An 8,629-nucleotide genomic window follows, 5' to 3' on the forward strand; every position below is an offset into this window, starting at 1 on the left:
ATGGACTGAGCAAGTGCAGGGCACCTGCTTCATGAGCTGGTTCCGAAGTATAACTTGCCTTGGAAAATGTATAAACCTCACACTAGCCTCATAAAGCTGGAATAAGCCTTTGAAAGAAATTCGTCCTTGGGGCTGGGGAGAAGGCTCAGTGGAATAAGCACTTCCCTGGCAAATGCAAGAGCCTGAGTTCAATCCCTGGTTTGGCAAAAAAAAAAAAAAGAAAGAAAGAAAAAAGAAATTCGTCCTTGAAGCTTATATGTGATATCAGCACTGGATTGTAGAACTTGTTGCTGATTTTGACCTTATATTCAAGTTAACTGTTTTTTAGTCTGTTTTATACCCTGTGCATGTCTTTGATTCATCCCCTTAGTGGATGTGATTTGGTCACTTGGTGGTTGAGTTGAGCACACTTGAGGAGAAATCCAAGACATGGCAACCTGGGTGGCCACAGCACAGATCTGTGCAGGATATTGAGTCAGAGCTGATTGTTCCAGGATTCCTTAGGCTAGCAGGACTTAGTGAAGCAGTTGTGACTCCGGTCTTTTTGCTGGTCTCACAGGGTGGGAGAGTCTCAGCCTTATGGCCCTGTTTCCATCCATCATCATTGCTTTCCCACCTGAATCCCAGCAGTGGTTTACTTGCCTTGAGTTGGAAACAGTTTGCATTTACACCTGTAAATTTATTCATTCTTTTAATTTATGTAAGGGTTTTTTTGTACTCACCTCTTTAAGATGACAAATTTTGGTTTTCTATTGTGAGAACATTAGGTACCAGCAACATGTCATTGTGTAAGGAGAATTAAAGTGCTGCAGTACATGGGGAGAAAAAAAAGATTGCAAAAGTGACTTTGCTTTGAGAAGAGAGCCCCACAGCACATGTCCTAGAATGGTGGTAGCCTAGAGAGTTTGTTTGGTGGGGCTGGGTTCAGAGTGCTCAGTGATCCAAGCACTTGACTTCTACAGCCAAGAGAGGGAGAAGCCTGGCTCTTGCTCCAGCTGGCAGCAGAACCTGGTGGCGGTGGTTTTAGGTACATGCAGAACGCAAGAATTGTGGGATGAAGAAGGCTTCCACCCACGTTCCAGAAGAAGGCCTGGGGACCCAAGCAGTGTGCCCCTCTGATAGGGCAGCATGTGAAGCTGTGTGTGTGAAGCTGAAGGTTCAGGGGAGACTTTGGAAGGTGAAGAATTCATGAGTGTGGATCAACTGAGGAGAGCGTCAGGGAGGGGTCAGACCAGACCCAATAGAGAAGCCATTGCAGCTACAACCTCCAGAAGGGCCCTGGGGGTGGAGCCTCCCAAGCTCTTTAGAGTTCATATCTTCTTTTTAAAAAATCTTTATTTATTCACTTGGTACAAGGTCTCACTATGCAGCTTGGACTCATAGTGATCCTCCTGTCTCAGCCTCTCCAGTGCTGGGATTACAGGCATGTGCCACCATGCACAGTTCTGGGACTGGCATGGTGTGCAGTGCTGGGGATTGAAAGCAGGTCCTTTCACTTGCCAGGTAAGCACTTAGACTCCTGAGCTATCTCCCCAGCCCTAGTGTTTATATCTTGTCGTGAGTTGCACCAGATGCTGCATATGTAACTACAGAACTTATATTTGTCCTGCTGGATTTTGGACCTACTTTGGTCCCATTCCCTTCTATTCCCTATTCGTACTTTTTGGTTTTGGTTTTGGCTTTTTCCCCCCTATTTGTACTTTTTGGAATTAGAATGTTTCTCTTGTGCCCTTGGATATTGGAAATGTTTAACTTTCTTTTCATTTGTATAGTGGCTCACAGCTAAGAGTTTGCCTTAAATTTCAGAGAACTGGACTTTTCAGCAATGCTGAAATTGTTGGAACTTTGGCTATTCTTACACACTAACTGAATTTTGCATAAATGGGTGTACCTGAGTCACTTGGGGACCAGGAACAGATTGCTACAGTTTATATCTAGATGTCCCCGCAAAGCCTCATGCATTCATAGGTGGAGCTTTGGGGAGGTGACAGGATCATGGGGGCATGGTAGTCATCACTGGATTAATTCACTGATGGGTTTAGACTACTGGGTGTAATGTTAGGAGGTAAAGATGGGTGGGAAGAGGTGAGTCACTGGGGGTGTGGCCCCTTGGGTGGGGGAGACAAAGATCCATCCTCTTCCCTTGATCCCTCTCTGCTTCTCACTACCCTGTCATGAATCGTTTCTCCTACACCACATCACCTTTCCTTGGAGCCAGCCAACTATGGACTGAAACCTCTACAAATTATAAGCAAAATAAACCATTCCTCCATGAAGTTGTGGGTGTTGGGTATTTTGTCCCAGCAATAAGAAAGTAACTAACATAGTTTGGGTGATTTTTTCTTTCTTTGTCTAATTTTTAGAGACAGGGTCTCACTCTGTTGTGCAGGCTGGCCTTGGACTCATAGCAATCCTGCTTCAGGTTCCTGAATGCTGGGATTGCAGGCATGTGCCTACCTACCAATAAAGAAGCTCACTTTAATATTAAGATATAGGTGAGGCTGGGGAGATGGCTCAGTAGAATAAGCGCTTGCCTGGCAAGTGCAAGGACCTGAGTTCAATCCCCAGTTTTGCAAAAAAGATTAAAATACAAGGCAAGTGGGCTGCAAGTATAGCTCAATGGTAGAGCACATGCTTAGCATTCATAAAGCCCTGGGTTCAAATTCTATCATCTCACAAACACAAAGATACAGATCAGTGAAAAATAAAGTAAAGAAAGGTACAGTGCTACTCATGAGAAAGTTTAAATTATGATAAAGATGTTAAATTTTTGACAAAGTTCTGTCCCAATAAACCCACCTTAAATTCAAAATATCTTAAATCAGGGCCAGGGAGATAGCTCAGCAGAATAAGCACCTGCTCTAGCAAGCACAGGGACCAGAATTCATACTGGCCCCACATGCTATGCCAGCCCCACCCCCAGGGCATCCTGAGCCAGCCAAATAAGTCTAGGCGTAGTGGCACACACCCGTAATCCCAGCACTGGGGAGGCTGAGAACAGGAGGATCACCACAAGTCCAACTTTTGTAGTGAGACCCTGTACAAAATACAAAAAATGAAAAAAATAAAAAACCTGAGACCAAAATATCATAAATTCAAAATGCATTTAATGTCTGGCACACGCCTGTCATCCTAGCACTCCAGAGGCTGAGCGGGTAGAACTGCTGCAAGTTCCAGGCCAGCCTGGGTTGCACAGCGAGACCCTGGCTAAAGAAAAAAAATGAAGTTAAACATTTTATTAAATCTTTAAGAAACATGTGCAGTAAATTAACTCATAATGTTCATAGGCTTGACCACAATTAAATAAACAAAACTTTACATATAAAAATTGCATTTTTAGGGGCTGGTGAGATGGCGCAGTGGTCTAAAGCACCTACTTAGAACAAGCTGAGCTACACAAAGCACAGGGACCGCGGTTCAATCCCCAGCACCACATGCCAGCCAGCCAGCCCCACCCCCTGGTGGGCTGAGCTGGCCACACACACACAAAATAAATAAATAAATATTTTAAAAAATTGTATTTTTAATAAGACACATATGTAGAATCAAGAGCCTAGGGGTCAGGGAGACGGCTCAGTGGAATAAGCACTTCCCTAGCAAGCGTAAGGGCCTGAATTCAATCCCCAGTTCCACAAAGAAAAAAAAAAGAATCAAGAGCCTAAACTTTGAGCTAATAATTCTATTCCAAGGGCTCTAGCCCAAAGAAATACAAAAATTTGTAAATCGTTTTTGCACAAAAATGTTCATTATCACATCCTTCTGCACAGTGAAGAAGAGATTCTGCATGAATTTGAAGGAAACCAAGGCTCCACCACAGCAAAGCCTGTTTTAGTTGTTTTGAGATAGGATCTTGCTACATAGTCCAGGATGGCCTCAAATTTCACCAATCCTCCTGCCTCAGCCTTCTGAGTGCTTTGCTGAAAGGCATGCGAAGTCACATCCAGCAGAGCCTCATTTATTCAACAGGTCTCTCTGAACACCTGGTACACTCTCTGTGGCTCCTGTCCTTCTCTACCCCCTGCTCCTGCTGAAGTGCCCACTTCTTCTCAGCTCTACTGCAGTGGGGGCTCAGCCATGAGCCCCAAGGTCCTTCAGGCTCTTGCCTTCTCAACTGTTCCTGGCTCTCCCAGACCTTTCACTCTATAAACCGTACCTCCAACAACCTCCTGCAAAGCACCCATCTTGGGTGTCCCTGGGTCTCCCACCAGTGCCTCCACTGATCCCCTTTTATGGTCCTCCCTACAGGGCTTTTACACACCAGCATGGAAAGCTAGTGCTATGGTTGACTAATGGCTACCCCTTCAAGGACCTATTGGGAGTTAATCCACAGTGCCTCAGCTAAGCAATATAGAGTCTGGCTTGTAACACACACCTGTACCAGTACTCAGGAGGCAGAGGCAGGAGGATCACCAATGCTAGCTTGGGCTACACAGTAAGTTCAAGGCCAGCCTGGACTATATATCAAAACCCTATCTAGGGGCTGGGGAGATAGCTCACTTGAATAAGTGTTTGCCTGGCAAGCACAGTGGCCTGAGTTCAATCCCTGGCTCTGCAAAAAAAAAAAAAAAAAAACCCTATCTCAAAAAACAAAAAAGCCCCACTGGCCCCACCTCCAGGCATGCTGAGCCAGCCACCAAGACCAGGCACGGTGGTACATGCCTGTAATCCCAGCACTGGAGTGGCTGAAACAGGAGGATCACTACAAGTCTGAGCTGCATAGTGAGACCCTGTAACAAATACATTTAAAAAAAAAAAAAAGAACAAGAGTGTCAGGAAGGCTGTCACTGTCCTCTGGCTATGTGTTCTTGGAGCCCAACACAATGTCTAGCACACAGTAGACACGGTAACGATGCTTTCTGTAATTACTACTAGGGGTGAGCTCACACTGAGTTCTACACAGAGTAGCTCCTCAACAAATGTGTGCCAGATGATGAAGTGGTCCTAGTCCTGCGTGGAAGTCCTTAAACCACTCCTTATGAAGCCAGAAAGGTTGGGGGTTTTTTTCTTTTTTAAGAAATACAAGCCGGGCTAGTGAGATGGCTCAGTGGTCTAGAGCACCTACTTGGAACAAGCTTAGCAAAGCATCAGGGACCGCGGTTCAATCCCCCAGCACCACATGCCAGCCAGCCCCGCCCCCTGGTGGGCTGAGCTGGCCACACACACACCTCTCTCTCTCTCTCTCTCTCTCTCTCTCTCTCTCAAATAAAAAAAATAAAAAAAAAAAAAGAAATACAAGCCTTTTTCCACCATCTTTCCGTGCCGCCATAATGGTGCGCATGAATGTCCTGGCTGATGCTCTCAAGAGCATCAACAATGCCGAAAAGAGAGGCAAACGCCAGGTCCTCATTAGGCCGCGCTCCAAAGTCATTGTCTGTTTTCTAATTGTGATGATGAAGCATGGTTACATTGGTGAATTTGAAATCATTGATGATCACAGGGCTGGAAAAATTGTTGTCAACCTCAAAGGCAGGTTAAACGAGTGTGGTGTGATCAGCCCCAGGTTTGATATACAGCTGGAAGACCTGGAAAAATGGCAGAATAACCTGCTCCTTTCTAGTCAGTTTGGTTTCATTGTATTGACGACCTCAGCTGGCATCATGGATCATGAAGAAGCATGACAAAAACACACAGGAGGAAAAATCCCTGGGATTCTTTTTCTAAGGATGTAAAACATACAAATAGAATGCCTCAGTGGACTCTGGTGCTTCCAAAAAAAAAGAAAGAAAGAAAAAAGAAAAACAAGTGCAATATAGACCTTATTTGGAATTCCTGTAAGTTCACATCCTCCTGTACTTTCGCAGGTTATAATACTTCTGCTCATTCCAATCTACACCAGCTTTCTCAGCACACCTCACAGTTGAAGTAAGACTGAACAACTTTGGCCTGAACTTGGACAAATTGCATAACAAACAGATTACAAAGAATTCTCTCTCATGTGTTCTAGATGCTAGGAAGACATCCAGCACATCGGAGCAAGCAGCTGCTCAAGAGAGAGACATCAGACTCTGCTCCGTGAGCTAAAGAAAACAACCATGCCTCACAGCAGCCGGCAGGGGTAGCTCAATGGGTAGAGGGCTTTCCTGGCACATGGAGGCTCTGGTGCCATCACAGGGTTGGGTGATCTTTGGATAAATAATTTTGAGGGGTTTCATGGGGTTTGTGTGTGTGTTTGTTTGCTTGTTTGTTTGTTTTTGGAGACAGGGTCTCTGTGTATAATTCAGAGTGACCTTGAACTCACTGTGCAACCCAGGCTGACCTTGAACCTGCGGTTTCAGCCTCTCAAGTGCTGGAATTACAGGCACACACCAACATGTAGGGCCCAGACAACCAATTACATCCCACTAAAAAGAAAAAAGAATGCCATTGGAACTCTGATACAATTCTTTCTCACCATCTACAGTTTTTATACTTGGAGACAAAGGTCTTTGGGGCTTATCTAGTCACAGATTTTCATTATGTATCATCCTATTCATTTTCCATACATTCCTGCAAATACAATCTTTTCTTCAATGCCAAATCATACTGAAAGTATTGCGAAGCCTTGCAAATGGAACATGAGTGCAAAGACCTCAATTAAAGTGACAACAGTGTCATGGCTATGAGCAGATTCCTCCAACTCCATCATAGCTGTGATCACAAGACACCACTGTGAGATCCCATCAACTGTGAAAGCCGCCTTGATTTCAGAGAGGTTCAGGTTGGGTAGGTGGCAGAGAAAGCCTCAGAAGCCATGAAACATGGGACTTGGTCCCTGTAGGAGTCATCTTTCTGCTGTTAGGACAAAACAACTATCTATACTACTCGAGAAGGGTTCCTGGTCACAGAGGCTTTTGTATGCAGTCGGCTGGCTCCAAGGCAAGAGCATCATGGCAAATGCATATGGCGGGGGACTGCTGCTCAGCGTGTGGAAGCCAGGAACCAAGAAGAAAGGGACAGAGCCAGAGGGAAGAGAAGGATCGGAGGATAAATTCTGTCCCTCAAAGTCATACCTCCAGTGTCCTACTTCCTCCAACTGAGCCCACCTGCTAACAGTCCAACTATAAACTCATCAACCTGTTAACCCAGGGCAAGGTTGGTACCCTCAATATATAAGTCTTTGAGGAACACCACATATTTAAATTATAGCACACAATGGAGTACTATGCTGGCATAGAGAAGGATGAACCTTGAGTCATTTGTAGAGAAAGAGGCACCTCCAGACCAGGGTGTTGTGAATTAAATCAGACCAACAAGCTTAAGTATGGTGTGTTTTCTCTTAAATAAGAAACCCAAGTTGTAAATAAAGAGCAAAATAAAAGTTAGATACTAGGAAATAGGGGGCTTGGTCTTTTGCAAAAGGGAAGGAGACCAACAGATGGAGGGAGTGTGGGGAAGAGGAGGGAAAAAGGAATTGGGATGTGTCACATGCAACCAACTCCACATAGGAATGTAACCACTGGGTACTGCACACAGGAACTAATAAATATAAAAATTAAAAATAAAAACAACCCCTAGGCATCCATAAAGCTTGATTTGGCCTAAGTCTCACAGCTCGAGGGCTGTTCCTTCCCACTAGGGAGGGGTGGGAGAAGACAAGGAGGAACAAGCCAGGAAGACAATATTAAAAGTCCAGTAACACACTATTTCAAATTCATCTTGATGTGGGGTGGGGAGATGGCTGGGTAGAATAAGTGCTTACCTGGCAAGTGCAAGGGCCTGAGTTCAATCCCTGGATCCACAAAAAAAAAAATCAAATTCATCTTGAGCAAGTCAGATTGCAAACTACATTATTAAAAAATTACTCATAAACCAGGTGTAGTGGTGCACACCTGTCATCCCAGCAGGCAGGGGCTGAAGCAAAAGTGTCACTGGGAGTTCGAGACTAGCCTGGGCTACACAGTGAGCCTGTGTCACAAAATAGTTATAGATAGATAGATAGATAGATGATAGATAGATAGATAGATAGATAGATAGATAGATAGATTTTTAAAAACAGATAAAACACTGTCCTGGTTGTTAAGCTCGCTGGACATAGGACTCACAGCAACACACTACCTATACCTTCTGTCTTTATCCCTGGGCCTCTAGGGTACAGGAGAAACCCTCCCCTACATTTACACAGTAAGACCTCTCCTTCTGACCGTATGGCCAAAGTCCCCAGCAGCGCAGAATAATAAATTAATGACAGAGCCAGACTGCAAGACATTTGGGGTCATAGTACATAAAACAGTGTTCCCATTCCACACAGCGTAAATTGGGTCTAGGTCACCTTCCATGAGTGGGTTTCGAATTCTCAATTAATGCTTTTATTATCTCCATAAAGCTCCAAGCTAACGAATCCCTCCAGGAATTATTCCAGCCCTATTCAGAGAAAAACCCAATCTGAGCAGGAGAGTCCAGATTCCTGTGGCCCAAGGGATGGACTAGGTAGGCAACAATGAATAGTCCTGTAATAAGCTACCTACATGTGCTGTGTGGCTACAATGACTTAGAAACACTTTTCAACTAATGCTCTAGAAGGAAAAGAAGACAGATTAGCTCAAAGGTTTTCAGCACAATTGACGGCTAAGGAGAAATCTGTCATTTTCTAGATGAGAAGAAGGAAAAGGTTGTGGTCTGTAGACAATTATTTTGGTACCTCAGAGGTGCC

The 8,629-nt window shown here is 44.5% G+C and overlaps 1 pseudogene; it reads left to right on the forward strand.

Annotated features, from left to right (window-relative positions):
- Positions 1-5,246: 5,246 nt before the first annotated feature.
- Positions 5,247-5,618, forward strand: LOC101587789 (annotated as a pseudogene).
- Positions 5,619-8,629: the final 3,011 nt, after the last annotated feature.

The sequence above is a fragment of the Octodon degus genome, unplaced genomic scaffold (genome assembly GCF_000260255.1).
Source record: "Octodon degus isolate 3935 unplaced genomic scaffold, OctDeg1.0 scaffold00208, whole genome shotgun sequence".
Taxonomy (NCBI): Eukaryota; Metazoa; Chordata; class Mammalia; order Rodentia; family Octodontidae; genus Octodon; species Octodon degus.